The sequence below is a fragment of the Pelodiscus sinensis genome, chromosome 3 (assembly GCF_049634645.1).
Source record: "Pelodiscus sinensis isolate JC-2024 chromosome 3, ASM4963464v1, whole genome shotgun sequence".
NCBI lineage: Eukaryota > Metazoa > Chordata > Testudines > Trionychidae > Pelodiscus > Pelodiscus sinensis.
This window is the reverse complement of record NC_134713.1, coordinates 86,725,470-86,740,976: the sequence shown is the minus strand read 5'-3', so window position 1 is coordinate 86,740,976 and position 15,507 is coordinate 86,725,470.

Sequence of the window (15,507 nt, the reverse complement as noted above, 5' to 3'; positions counted from 1 at the left end):
AGTTGGCAACAGATTCATATTGTTCCAAACCAATGGAGCTATTAAATATTTATAGGAAGTTCAGTGTATCATTATCCCTTTTCTAATGCAAATATGTTTTGTAACATTTTTAATGTGTACAGAGGAAGCCAGACTGGGGGTATGTGTGTGAGAGAGATGCATCACTAAGTACTAGAACATTAAGGCCCATATGTTTCCAACAGCTGTACAACTGGCAAATAGTCTGAAGTTGAGCAACTCTAGTCTAATGGCATCCATATGGATGTACAGGGTGCATAGAATAATATCACTGTCAGATTGCCACATATGTTCCTGTCTGCATAGTGCTTGTGGGATCTGATCTTAAAAAAAGCCTAATTCTACCACTTTTGCTCATGCATATCAGCACCTGACACTGCAAGCAATCCCACTGACTGAAAATAAATACGCAGAACCTTGCAGCAGATGAAGATCTATTGCAATTAAATGGGACTATTTCCAGGTTAAGGAACTGTGAGCAAAAGTGGTAGAATTAGGCTCAAAATGAGGGTTGTACCATGAGCAAAAGTGAGACAAGTCAACAGAAAGATAATATGCAATATGTGTTACTCTCCATAAAGTGAGGCTTTTGCTCAAATGTGCAGGTCAAATTACAGGCAGTCCCCGGGTTACGTACAAGGTAGGGACTGTAGGTTTGTTCTTAAGTTTAATTTGTATGTAAGTCGGAACTGGTACATATTGTAGGGGAAACTCTAGCCAAACATTTCTCCAGAGTCCTTTATTCTCAAGCTGAGGGGTCTGCTGAGAAAAGCTGCTCCGCATCTCCCTGGTCTGCTCGGAGGGGGGGGTGGGGGGGGTGCTAGCTTTGCGTTTTCCTGGTCTGCTGGGGGGAAGCAGCTAGTGCGGGGTTGCCTCACCCCATTTGTGAGTAGGGATCTGATGTAAGTCGGATCCATGTAACCCGGGGACTGCCTGTATTGATCTTCTCTATGCCAGCAGTAACTTTTGATCTACAGGACAAATAATCCATACTTGGGCAACATAAAATTAGGGTGACAGTTTCCTTTCTCATTCCATGAGCTAATGCCATTCTACAGAGCTAATGAAAACCTATGGATCTCAGTGAGGAGAATTTGATCCATCATTAATTACAGACCAGATTGTGACTCTCTTAGTCTTGCTAATGTTTGATTATACACACAAATAGTCAGACTGAAGTCAATTAAGGAGAAAGGACTTCACAATCTACCCCTAAATTATTTCTAGTATATTGTATCATAGCAAATTGCTGTCATTTATATATTCTAATGGCCTAACTCCAAATTTGAGAATGATGAATCAAGTTCCAGGCATCCATAAAGAAACTTCCACCTGTCAAGTTCAGGGCAACTACAACTATATTACCCCTCAGTGGTCCAGCAAGGCACCCATTCCAAGCTCCAGCTCCCCAGCCATCATCATCACCTCTGTCTCCCTCCTTTCTAATTATTTTTTCCAGACTATTTAGTTCCCTGTCTACCCTGTATTCTTCCTAGCAAATGAGGTGGTCTAAGCAGGCCTACATCTATGCTTTGTTTTCTCCTCAGAAGCTATCGGAAATTGTGATTGCTTACAGTTATAAAGTACTACACAGCCCTATCTAAGCAAGCACATATATTCTTAAGGTGGAAGCATTGATAAGAAAATGTAGTACAAAGAATAAAAGAACTTACTCACATGCCAGTAAGCTTACCAGAGATCACTCCTCCACACAGACACACAAACACACAGAGCAGGGGCTCTGGAAGTCCTTCAAACCACACCAAGGGGTGTTCTGTGATTAAAAGTTAGTAATAGCTTCTCCTCAGAATGAGCACACACATGAATAAATCAGTCTGTTCTTTATACAGTTTGGGCCGGGCCTCTGTTCTTCAGTTTCTGGGAAGAGGAAAGCCGCAGACAATGATTCTCTCTTCAGGGCATAGCTTCAAAAGTTTGGGTCTGGAGGTGGGAATTTTCATGTATCCCCTCCTTTCTCCTGAACTCTCACCCTCAGGTATGTCCTAGGAAACCTATTTAACTTTGTCCCAAAAATTCCTTCATGTCTAGAAGATTGTTTAAAATAGTCCTTTAAAGTTCATAACACTTTACTGGGTTTACACTTGCCATATCTCCCCCCTACATAAGTTACAGCTAATCCCATAATAATACATAATCTTTCCTTCAATGCAACATATTTCAAAGACATTCAATTGAATAAGGTTTTTTCAAGGATATGGTGGGAAATTGACCTATCTATCACAGCACCATTTTTTATGTTCACTGGAATAATTCTTCTCCTACAGCAGAGTAAATAGTTCTTCAAGGGGAGTTGAACTGTGCTACTTTGAAATATTTTTTTTTGCATTAGGAACCTGACAAGTATCACATTTATGTGCTCCATATTCACTCTGAAATATAACTAAATTCAGTTACTAATATGCCAAACAACTTAGCCAGTTTTCCCTGTCAAGAGCCACTGCAACTAACTGCCCACCTTCTGGCCTCTTGGGAAAACAAACGACTGCACGTTCTAATTTGAGTGATAGCTTCACATTAAACTGACAAATCATTGTTTATAACACTGAATTCAAAACAGCTTAAAATAATTTAAACAAATAAAGATATAATTGCTTGAGAAACATCTCTGTTAGAAAAAGCTTGCTGTGGTCCATGGTCAAGTTAAAAAAGACAGTGGAATAAACCAATCCACCTACAAGGATCCATAAATACATACATTTTAGCTCTGGTTTGGAAAATTAGCCTTAATTTTGCTGCATGTAACTTTACCTTTCACGATCCTGAAAGTCCTCCCCCAGGTCAGGCCAGCCACGTGCCAGGTGGCCCTGGGGCAGGCGGGATAAGGGACCTCCCTGCAGTAAGGTGGTGGGGCAGAATGGGTTCCCATGTGGCCTAGGTGATAGGGTGTTCACCTGTGGAGCATAGAATCCTAGGTTCAAGTTTTGCCTACCCTGGGAAAGGACAGGGAAAAACGGGGTGGCCCTGGGACAGGTACCATACGGGGCCTACAATCAGATATGCACAGGCAGGTTCTTTTGCCTACATGAAGTGCCTTAAGAATCAATGGGGTTTTGCCTGGGTACAGAGCATATAACTGCTCCAATTATAGGTCTGGGGCCTAAATGGCTAAGGCCTTGTACATGCTGCTGTTCAGCAAAATTAACACAAGCTAAATTTTCCTTTCAGTTACACTACTGTAATTGCACTGAAATGATTGAATTTTGTTATATGACTGAACTATTCTTTATTTAACCTGGGTTTTTATGCAATGTTATTCATCACAGTAAATCCACCTCTCAAGGCCTCCGTACAGAGTTACAAGTTAATAGTCAGAATAATTATGTTTTTATCAGTCACAGGAACCATAATATGATGATACCAAAATAAAAAAACAAGTGCTAGAAAATAGTGCAAGCCTTAGCCAAAATTCAGTTACAAAAATTCTGTCTAACTCTTCCCTTTTGTTTTAGTCAGAGAAATAAATATTCACATGCTGTCCTAACACTACTGTTATGTAATGTTTCGGGAATGGAATAGCTACTGCTTTTGATGTAATAAGTGGCTGCATCTTAAATGAAGTGATATCTATATTTAGTCTTTACATTTAAGCACGATAGGCTTCCTTGCAAGGAAAAGTTCTCTACACATGTTAAAATAATACATGAATAGCAAAATTTAGAGTTGAAGGATAGCCTTGTAGTTAAGGCACTGTACTGGAACTCAGGAGACCTGAATTGAATTCCATCACAGACTTTCTGCGTGATCTTGGGCAAGTCACTTAATATTTCTGTGACTCAGTTCTACATCTGTAGAATAGGGATAATGATTATTCCTTTCTCACAGCCTTTACCTGATTTAACTGTTTAGATTTTAAGCTCATCAGGGTAACTGAAGTATTTTATGATGTGTACATAGTGTCTCTAGCAGAATGGGGTGCTACAGAATGAAAAAAAATGATTTCACATAAAATTAGCACTGATTTATCCCATAATTTTACATTCTGTTGCGTATTTGTTAACCCTCCCCCCCTTTCCAAATGAAAGCACTCCTTTTTTGTCCTGCATTTTTCTACTCTCTCCAGTAAACTTTGAAAATAAATATACTTAGACCACCAAAAAAGAGGCTAGAGCACATAAGAAATGTGGAAACAAAACGTATGAACAGAAAGATTGAATAAATAAAATAGTTTTGAATTCATTTGCCACACTATTGTGTCACAACAATAAAATATCAGGAAGACAGTGCATAAGCAGTGTATTTTAAGTTAAATTGGCCCAGCGTAAAAGTTGGATTTTCTTAACAGGCAGATTGTTTTCCAATCATTATGTTAATATTGTTCCAAAAACATGTTCAGTACATCATCAGGGTTATTTACAATCCTCACTACCAATGACAACTTGCAAATAAAAAGCAGGATTGCTTTGCATTACGTAATTCTGCATAGCAGTGTTTTTCACATAACCGAATGAATGACTAATTAACACTTGCTGAAGCTTCTTTGTTAAGAGAGATAGCAGTGCAAAAGGAGATATGATTCTGATATGATTTTAAGAAACTGTCTACTGGCTTGACACTTTAGTGAAGACTTCATTAACCATGAATTCTCATAGTGGTGGTGAGAGAACTAGTTACTTTATACAGTCAAAGATGCATAGATTTTAAGATTAGGAGGCACCATTGTGATCATTGTCTGACCTCCTGTGTTACACAGGCCATAGAACTTTCTCTACATAATTCCTAGAGCAGATCTTTTAGAAAATCATCTAACCTTGATTTTAAAATTGTCAATAACGGAGAATCCACCAGTACCTTTTGACAGTGGTTCATTATACTCACTGTAAAAAATGTACACCTTATTTCCAGTCTGAATTTGTCTAGTTTCAACTTCCAGTTATTGGACTGTGCAATACTTTTCTCTGCTAGATTGAAGAGCCAGTTATGAAATATTTGTTCCCCATGTAGATACTTATTGATAGTAATCAATTTGCAGCTTAACATTCTTTGTTAAACTTAACAGCTATTTGAGCATACCATATGTTTTCTAATGCTTTAATCATTCTCTGATTCCTGTGCAATTGATCAACATTTTTATTGAACTGTAGGAATCAAAACTGAACACATTATTCCAGCAGCGATGCCAGCTGTGGCAAGTATAGAAGTAAAAATATCCACTCTATTTCTACTCAAGATTTCCATTTTTATACATTCCAGGATTTTATTAGTTCTTTTGTCCATAGAATCACACTAGGATCATGTATGCAGCTGAATACCCACCACAACTCCCCAATTTTTTTAGGGGAGGGCTCACTGCTTCCCAGAAATGAGTAATCCTATAAGTAAAGCTTATATTCTCTGTTATTTGATGTACAACATTTAAATTTATTCATGTTAAAACCAATTTTATTTGCTTGTACCCAGTGTATCAAGCAATCCAGATCACTCTCAGTCAGTGATCGATCCTCTTCTTTATCATTCCTCCACTTTTTGTGTCATCTGTGAATGTTATCAGTGATGATTAAAAGCAAAGCTTTTCATATGGTCTCCCATAATATTCTTGCTGGCAAGTTAAATAAGAATGGCCTGGATGAATGGACTGTAAGGTGGATAGAAAAAAGGCTAGGTCATTGGGCTTAATGAGTAGCAGTCAACGGCTCGATGTCTAGTTGGTAGCTGGTATCATGAGGAGTATCCCACGTCTCGGTTCTGGGACTATTTAGATCAACATTTTCATTAATGATCTGGATGATAGGGTAGTTCACATCCTCAGCAAGTCCATGGATGAGACTAAGCTGGGGAGAAAGACAGACACAGTGGAGGGTTGGAATAGGGTCCAAAGTGACCTAGACAAATTGTAGGATTGAGCCAAAGGAATTCTGATTGGGCTCAATACGCACAAGTGCAGAGTCCTACGCTTAGGATGGAAAAATTCCAAGCGCTGCTACAAGCTGGGAACCGACTGACTATGTAGCAATTCTACCAAAAAGGACCTGGAGACTATAGTAGATGTAAAGTTGGATATGAGTCAACAGTGTGCCCTTGTTTCCAAGAAGGCTAGTGACATATTGGGCTGCATTAGTAGGAGCATTACCAGCAGATCGAGGGAAGTGATTATTCATCTCTATTTGGCACAGGTGAGGCCACATTTGGAGTATTGCCAACAGTTTTGGGCCCCTCACTACAGAAAGTATGTGGACAAATTCAAGAGATTTCAGCAGAGGACAATGAAAATGATTAGAGGGGTGGAGCACATGACCTAGGAAGAACGGCTGAAGGAATTGAGCTTCATTAGTCTTCAGAAGAGAAGAATGAAGGGGTATATGATAGCAGCCTTCTATTACCTGAAATGGGAGGGGGGGCAAAGAGGATGCAGAAATGTTATTCTCAGTGGTAACATATGACAGAATGAGGAGTAATGGTCTCAAGTTGCAGTGGGGGAGATCTACGTGGGCTATTACGCAGTGGTGAAAATAACTTAACATTTTTTACAGGTACGGTGCTACTGCAACCCTGCTCTCTGCCAGCTCTTTAAATAGCTCCTAGCTGGCTTTTGCTGCAGCTCAGCCAGCTCTTGCTCGTAGGAAAAACTATTTCACTAGAAGGATGATGAAGCACTGGAATGGGGTACCTGGGGAGGGAGTGGAATCTGCATATTTAGAGGTTTTAAAGTACCGCCTTGACAAAGCCCTGGCTGGAATGATTTAGTTGAGGTTGGTTCTGCTTTGAGCAGGTGGTTGGACTAGGTATCTTTCAACCCCTATCTTTTATGATTCTGTGGTTTTATGCTTTCATCCAGGTCATCAATAAAAGCGTTAAATAGTGTAGAGCCAATAATACATTGTGAAGCCTCATTGGAAACATGTGAAAACCCATAAGCACCAGCTCCATGGTTGATCTAGTTCTGGAGCACGCATGGAAAAAAAATAGTGGATGCTGGGCATCCACTGGTAAGCCTTTCCTCTTCCTCACAGTGACCCTACCAGCGATCGGCCTTGCCAGTCAACTCATCCCTGTCCTCCCCACACATAGCACCTCCAGCAAGCTGCCAAATAGCTGATGTCAGTAGGCCAGAAGAATTTGGGAGTAGAGGAAGGAGCAGGAGGTGGCTTGGAGGTGAGTCTGGGCAACATATCGCCCAGATGCTGGGAGTAGAAGGGGCAGGACCTCTGAAATGCTGCTCTGCTGCCCTGACTGGGCTATTTTACAAAAACCCACGAATATTTATATGAATTGTATTACTCTCCTTTAATTCTTTATTGATGAAGTCCCATATTAGCTGCTCCATTATCTTGCTCAGTACCTACAATTATCTGAGTCATCCTGCTTAAGAATTGGCATAACATTAGATTTGCAGTCTTCTGGCATTTCTGCAGTGTTCTAAGACCTATTGAAAAACAATATTAATGGTCCAGTGAGATCCTCAGACAAATACTTTAAAACTCTTGAATGCATGTTAATCTGGACTTGTTGATTTAAAAATTTCTAACTTCAGTAGCTTTTGTTTAACATCCTCCGGGGAAAAGTGGTATCACCATATGATGAAATGTATTGCCTGTTTTCCCCCAAATAAATATCTGAAATATTTATTGAACACTTCTGCCTTTTCTGATTTTATTTAATTCTGTGATTTCCATTTAATAGCTCAGATTTATCCAAATGTTCCTCCAATCAATGCTGGCCTAAACCTCAGTGGAGTCCAGTGATTTATAATGCACAGTGGGAGGTTGCGAGACTGCAACAGTAGCAGCAAACTCTCACTGTGCTGCCAGGACAGTAGGCAGGAAGGGATGGGACAGGGCACACAGCTATTCAATTCTGCTCCTTGCCAGAGCTCCTGGCTGTGTCTAGACTGGCATGATTTTGCGGAAATACTTTTAACGGAAAAGTTTTTCCGTTAAAAGTATTTCCGCAAAAGCGCGTCTAGATTGGCACGGATACTTTTGTGCAAAAAGTGCTTTTGTGCCATTTTAGCCATTGACCATTTTAGCCATTGGGGCTTTTTTGTGCAAAACAGTTCTTCCCTGTCTACACTGGCCCTGTTGTGCAAGTATTCTTGCACAAGAGGACTTTTTCCCGAGCAGGAGTGTGAAAGTATTTGTGCAAGAAGCACTGATTTTGTACATTATAAAGTCAGTGCTCTTGCACAAATTCAAGCGGCCAGTGTAGACAGCTGGCAAGTTTTTGCGCACCCCCTGCGTATAACCAGTGGAAGTTACTGTGGGCAGTTGACCATCTTGTCAGTGAATTCTCAGGCTAACATATGATATAGGTGAGTGCAAATGAGTCACAGGAAGTCTAAATGTATGTCTACACAGCAGCTGGGAGGTGTAATTTCCAGCTTGAGTAGACATAGATGTGCAAGCTCTGCTGTAAAATTCAGTGTCGCTGAAGCTACATGAGTGGCATTGTAGGCTAACTGCCTGAGTGCAATCTGGCCCGACACTTGGGTGTACACCTGGGAAGTTAATTACCACCCAAGCCATAGAGGCCACAACATATCAGATTTTCAGACACTAGCTTAGCATAGCTAACTCCCCAAAGTTGCTATGTAGATGTGCCTTACCTGTTTGTGGTATTGGTACTCACGTATCAAGAGGGGCATACCAGAAAAAGTGACTTATGTGAGATCCTATGAATATATGAATTTACATGGCTAATTCTCTATGGCCGTGTCTAGACTACATGGCTCCGTTGATGTTTCATGAGGCATAAGGGAGCGGTCGACAAAGGCTTCCCTTGTCGACCAATCCGCGTCTAGACTGCTGTGCTGTACTGGATCAGCTGATTGTCGGCACAACGCAGCGGCCATTTTTATTTGAATGAAGCAGGGATTATTTAAATCCCCGCTTCATTGACTATGTCAGGTAAACTAGTTTACATGGCTCCATTGACGGAGCCATGTAGTCTAGACACACCCTATTTACTTAACTTTGTCTTGCATTTTCTTATGGCCTTTGGCCATATGACTTTCACCATTGTAATCACACCTTCACTCATTGAGGGCCTGTCTACATTATGCAGCTTTTAACAGCAAGGCTGAATCAAGATGGCTCTATTGCTTAAAGTCGGTATGTGTGAATGCTTTTTGTCAGCACATCTGTCAAAAAATATTTCCACCCCCAACAAGCAGTGTTTTTTTTGAGAGAGTGCTGACAAAGTAGCATTCATGCACACACTATCCGTGACAAAATCTTGTTGTTCATGGGGAGCATTAAGCACCCACAAATGACAAAAGTTCTGTAGAGAAAGTGTTGTCTGGAAGCTGGAGATGCATGAACCCTTTTAACTACTTCTATTTAAAGGGCTCATGCCTTCTTCGTGCCTGTCAGGCAACGCATTGTCTGGCAGCTGCGGGGAAGGTGAGAGCCCTTTAAATAGAAGCAGTTAAAAGGGCTCGCACATTCCAGCTTCCTGGCAGTGTCCTAGTGATGCTGGGAGCTCCAAGCCCTTTTAACTGCTTCTATTTAAAGGGCTCACACCTACCCGGCAACTGCATTGCCTGGCAGCCATCCAGCAGGCACAAGACCTTTAAATAGAACTAATTGAAATGGCCCCACACTAGCCCATTGCCTGGGAGCCAGGAACTTGCGAGCCCTTTCAACTGCTTCTACTTAAAGGACTTGCACCTTCCCCGTGGCTGTCAGGCAACAGCCCCGGGGAAGGCACAAGCCCTTTAAATAGAAGCAGTTAAAGAGGCTCTAGCATCCCCGGCTCCCAGGCAATGCGCTAGCATCAAGGCTAGGAGCAGCAAACCCTTTAAATAGCAGGAATTGAAAGGGCTCAAAGTTCCTGTCCCCCCCCCCCCCCTTGGGAGCCACAAGGCAGGTGAAAGCCCTTTCAACTCCTGCTATTTAAAGACTCTGCACCTTCCACTGAAGGCTCTGCCCCTTCTGTCTGAGGCCCCGCCTCCTCTGGGGCAGTCCACGGTCTTCAAATTTTTCAAAAATTCAACAATTATTGCCACTCCTGCTTTAGAATGATTCCCCACTCACTTATCCCAATATAAATGAAGAGTGACACAGTGATGGAGTTTCACTGGTATAAAACAGGGATATGTGGGAGAAGAATCAAGCCATCTTAGACTTATTTAGACACCTTTAAATCCACTTATCAATGTACCACCAAGTCAGACCCCCCCACCCTTACATGCATTTATCTTACACATCATTTCTAAATTTGACTCCCAGCTCTACCTTCCTGTTTTTCCCTTTGATTTTCCATAGCCTCTTCCCCGTCTCCCACCCCCCTCTTTTTTCCTCCCCCCACCCCCAACTCTCCTATTTATTTTGGGTCTGCACATCCTAAACTCAAAACTCCAGTCATCTGAAGAAGTGGACTGTTCCCACAAAAGCTCATGATATCATCTACATGTTTTCTTAGTCTATAAAGTACTACCAGGCCATTTGTTGTTTTTTCCTGTACAGACTAACTCAGCTACCCCGTGAAGCTTATATTTTATGTGTTTTTCTATGCAACAATTTCTTCAGTAAAGAATGAAGATCTTTCTTTTTGGCTACAGACCAGGATGTCTTTGTGAGTCTTATTAGGTTGATAACTCCATCTGGGTCAAATATATAACAGATCAGCAACAGTAATTACTCATTGTAAGGAAGTGTCACCAATCTGTAATAAAATAGTAATTATAGACTACTTCATGCCCAAGCACTATGCAAACATGGAGATCAATGAAAGCAGTGGAGCGTTTTGTACTCTTGAAAATCAGGCTCCTAATTTTGAGCCTCTTTTTAAGAATGCATTTTTAAAAAATGCATTCTTGGCTTCGTATGTGTCTCATCATGAGATTTTCTTAAATTGATTCTTAAAATTTGGTAGGGTAAGAAAAATTAGTAACACTTTCAGGGATGCCAATCTATGTGTTTTGAAGTATTAAAATATTTGAGTTAATAGATTAAAAGGATTGAGAAAACCAAGAAAGAATATTGAACAAAATACTGACTACATGATGTCTTTGGGAGTCTGTAAAAACTGCTTATAATATTTAGAAAATAAAACACCAAGGGTGTAGGAGAGTTGTTTGGAGTAGAATCAGAACCCCCAAAACATGTGACAGCTGGTGACAAATCATCCCCTGTCCGAGGGAGCTGGCTATGGAGCAAACTTTCAGAAGAGATTAGGAAAATCCAGAATCTAACTTTCTTTAGAAACACTAAAACACTTTGCCCTTCAAAAAGGTCTGGCCATCACACAAATGACACTCACAACACTGACCCAAAAAATCCTCAACTAATCCCTGGCCTTCAAAGAGTTTTAAAAATAGCTGAAACAAATCAACATAAATCACAACTTAATAACATTCTTTAAAAAATCAAAACCATTCAGCCTATCCCTAACAGTTTTTACCCAGAGACTCCATTAGGCCCACTAGAGACTTCGTTATTGCTGCTGATTTCACATAGAAAGTGCACAGATTCCACAGGAGCAGGTAGCATTATAAACCGGATAGATTAGGTTTAGGAGCTACAAAATCACAATAGAAGTTATCATATGAAACTGAGCAAAGGAAAATGTAGGTTGTTTATCAGAAAAGTTTTCACAATTCCCTTGTCTAGTAGGATGTGAAATATTTTCTCATGGGTTGTGGCGGAAAACAAACTAGAGAAAACAAAAAAGTATGGACTGGAAATCCATATGAAATGTCCCATAAGAATAAAAACCTGCAGAAACATGCCAAGAGACAACATGACCTCAAGCTCAGAACCTTCAAAAGGGTTTCAGCTTGAGTATAAATTAAATATTCAGTCTGTAGGCACAAACAGGTTCCATGGCTTCAAAATGGATTTTATTAGCTGTTCAAACACCAAGCACCTGACTTTGTGCAGTACATACAAATAGCTATTACGGTTCCTTTGTAAAGTAAGCATGACAGATCCCTTCCTTCTTTAACGCTAATGATTTTCTAATTGGCTGTGTCTACACTGGGCCACTTATTCCGGAAAATCAGCCGCTTTTCCGGAATAAGCTGCGAGCTGTCTACACTGGCCCTTGAATTTCCGGAAAAGCAACGATGCTCTACTGTACAAAATCAGCCGCTATTCCGGAAAAACTATTCTGCTCCCGCTCGGGCATAAGTCCTTATTCTGGAACACTGTTCCGGAAAAGGGCCAGTGTAGACAGCCCACTAGTCTTTTCCGGAAAAAAAACCCGATTGCGAAAATGGCAATCGGGGCTCTTTTCCGGAAAAGCGCGTCTACATTGGCCACAGACGCTTTTCCGGAAAAAGGGCTTTTCCGGAAAAGCAGCCTGCCAATGTAGACACTCCTTTTCTGGAAAAACTGAAAACGGAATAGTATTCAGGTTTAAGCATTTCCGGAAATTCATGCCAGTGTAGACACAGCCATAGTGTATATTACTCTATAAACATTTTTACAAAAATTAATATTTGAAACATTGTATAACTATCTGGAAACAGTAAGGTGACATTCTATTAATGAGTTCTCATAATATCAAACAACATGAGCTATATAGCAATATCATTGGGTTCATTAGTATCACCTGACTGCCTAAAATGGATTTACCACCTTGAGCTCATTAGTGTGGTGAAGATTATGCCATTATTTACACTGTGGTAAATAATGAGTTTTCATATCTTTATCACCATGCTTTTTTTCTCCTACCTCACTCTTCTCAGCTGTCTCTTATTGTTGTCTCCTTTCCTCTTGTTTTCCCATGCTCATCTGCCTTTTTCATCCCAACCTTCTGCTCCAGTCAAAGCCATTGGAGCAGAAATGTCTGGTTTGGGCAGCTCTAAAGTTGTGGTTTTATATTCAAAAATACTGAACTGGGAGCATAAAAACTCTTGGTTGAGCATCCTTAAATGGAAATTGCCATTAAAAAATGTGACTGCTATGGACAAGCACAAACATATATGCTGGCAGATTTAAAGAGTGCATGCTATTGCTTAGGCCACATCTACCCTATGAGATAAGGTTGAATTTATTAAGGTCGATTTTTAGCACATGATTTTGTGAAGTCAAAGGTGCATGTCCCCACTGTGTGCAAGAATTTGATGTAGTTCGAAGTAGCACATCCCCAGAAAGGTGGCTATCAACTTTGAGAGCAATGCACTGTGGATAGCCCTCTCTCAGAAGTTTCATCCAGAAGCTAAGGGGTTTGTTTGTTTGTTGTTTGGTTGGTTACTACTTGCAATTAATAAAGAGGAAATGAAATCACAAAGAGAAGCCATTCGGATAACTTTGGGGAATTCATTTATCTCAACAAAGCAAAAAAATTTAAGAGTTAAGGTAAAACCTTAGCCAAACAGCAAAAGTAATGTTTTTAGTACTTAAAAAAAACCAGTTACCATAAAAAGCATTACCTGACTTTTTCTAAATGCTATTACCAAAATTGCGTCACTGATAACTCAATGGATTTTAAAAGCAACCACAAAGAATCATCAACTTATCACATTTTACTTTTACTTGTACAGATAGCTATATGAGTTTACTTGTATACTGTACACATGATGAAAAAAAGATAAATTAAACCTACTTCAGCCTAATTAGGTACTAATAAAGAGGAGTCCTGCGGAATCTTCAAGATTAGCAGATTTATATGGGCATAAGCTTTTGTGAGTAAAACTCACTTCATCAGATGAATTGGAGTCACTGGCCTCCTCATTGTATTTGCAGATACAGATTAACACAGCTACCCCTCTCAGACTAATTAGGCACAGTTCATCACAACTGGGGAAAATCACTGATGTCTGTGGAAGTTTTGCCATTGATTTCAGTGGGGCCAGCATTTCATTCCATATGTCTTATGTTCAGGAGAGGCCCAGGACTAGGATTTCAGTCCTGTAAAGCTTTATTTACATGAATAATCTTTGCTCAAATGAGAAAGGCAGTATCTGACTAGACTGCAGAATAACTGGAATTTAGAAGCATGGGATGGACGAGCCCTGCCAAAGCTGTGCCTGAATTGTCTCTTGGAAAGAACGACAATTAAAGGGGATCTCTGCCCATAGAGCTCTCACCTTCTGAAAGCAGCAAGACTCATCTGTCTCAGCAACACAGTTCCCTGACCCAGGAAACCTTTTGAGAGACCCAGAGGCCTGCACAGGGAAACAGCTGTAGGTGGTGGAACAAGGAGGGTGACCATCTTTCCTTCTCTGACCTGGTGGAAAACTGATAGAAAATAATGTAGAATACTGAAATATGAATAAAAATTAACTCAGTCTAAAAGATACAATTATTTACTTAGAGCAATAATAATGTTTCCCAGGAGTCTCCAACCCTCTCTTAGAAGTCTTTCCAAGCATTCATTTAACAAAGAAATCTGGCTTAGCGTTCCAGTATTATCCTCATAATTTGGACACACCTGGAGGGTTTTCCATTGACTTGCTAAGCCTGATTTAATTCAAATTAGGCTAATAATAACAACAAACATACCCTAAAAAGTATATTAAAATATTAAGTCATTATGATCAGTTAAACATACAATTAGATATTTTCATTTTTCTTCCACATTCATCAACTAAGCAATGAATAATTATCTTATGCAAACATTTAAAAAATAATGTGCACCTGTAAGTGGAATGACTATTAATATAACATTTACTTTACTACATTTGTGTATATAGAAAAATATAAACATAGGATGGCATCCGTTTATAGTCAATACTTCTAGCAGTCAATAAAAATATATAATCTTTATTATACTAAGGATATATTTGATTTCTTTAAATGGTGTTGAACAAAAAAATATTTTCCTTTAATGCTTTTCAAATCATTTCAAAAAGTCGTACAACCAGCAAAGCATGGTTTACTGGCTCCCTAGACTCTGTGCTACATCCCTCTTGATACTCAATGCCTTGTGGACATATCTGTTTTGCTGATTTTATCCTTCTTTGTTCTCTTTCACTTTTGCAGACCACCGGACCACAACCACTCTCACATTTGTGAACTGTTCCTGTGTTGCAGTTTCTGAGATTTGGCAGACAGTTCTGTATTTCCATCCTCTGAGCCAAATGCCAGTACTAGCTGAATGCATGTATTTCAGTGTCAAATTTGGCCCTTTTTGTTGGTCCTATTTCTCCATGACTCAGCACTTACTCTGGCTATTGGGATGTTGGAGTTTGTTTCTTAAAGAATAAACAAAACAAACAATTCTTGGTTAATGAATAGATTAATTCAATTTACTCACATTTAGTTTTCTTTTTTTTTCTTACAATTGAAGAAAAAAATTAAAACCACATTTTGAAAGCTGCTTATGTCACACAACCAGATTAACTTTTCACTTTACAATGGAAAAATATATAATATTGAGTCTTAATTGATTTTAGATACATCTAATGTGTTAGATAAATCATTTAAAATCCAAGCAAGATGAGCTACTGGCCATACTCAAACAGATTCTAAGCTCCCATTATTTTCAAAACATGTGTGTTCTTGCTGCCATGTATCCTATCCAAACTTCTGAGCTTAGCTGAAACAGTTGGATGTACCACAAAATGGACCAAAAAAAAAAGGATGT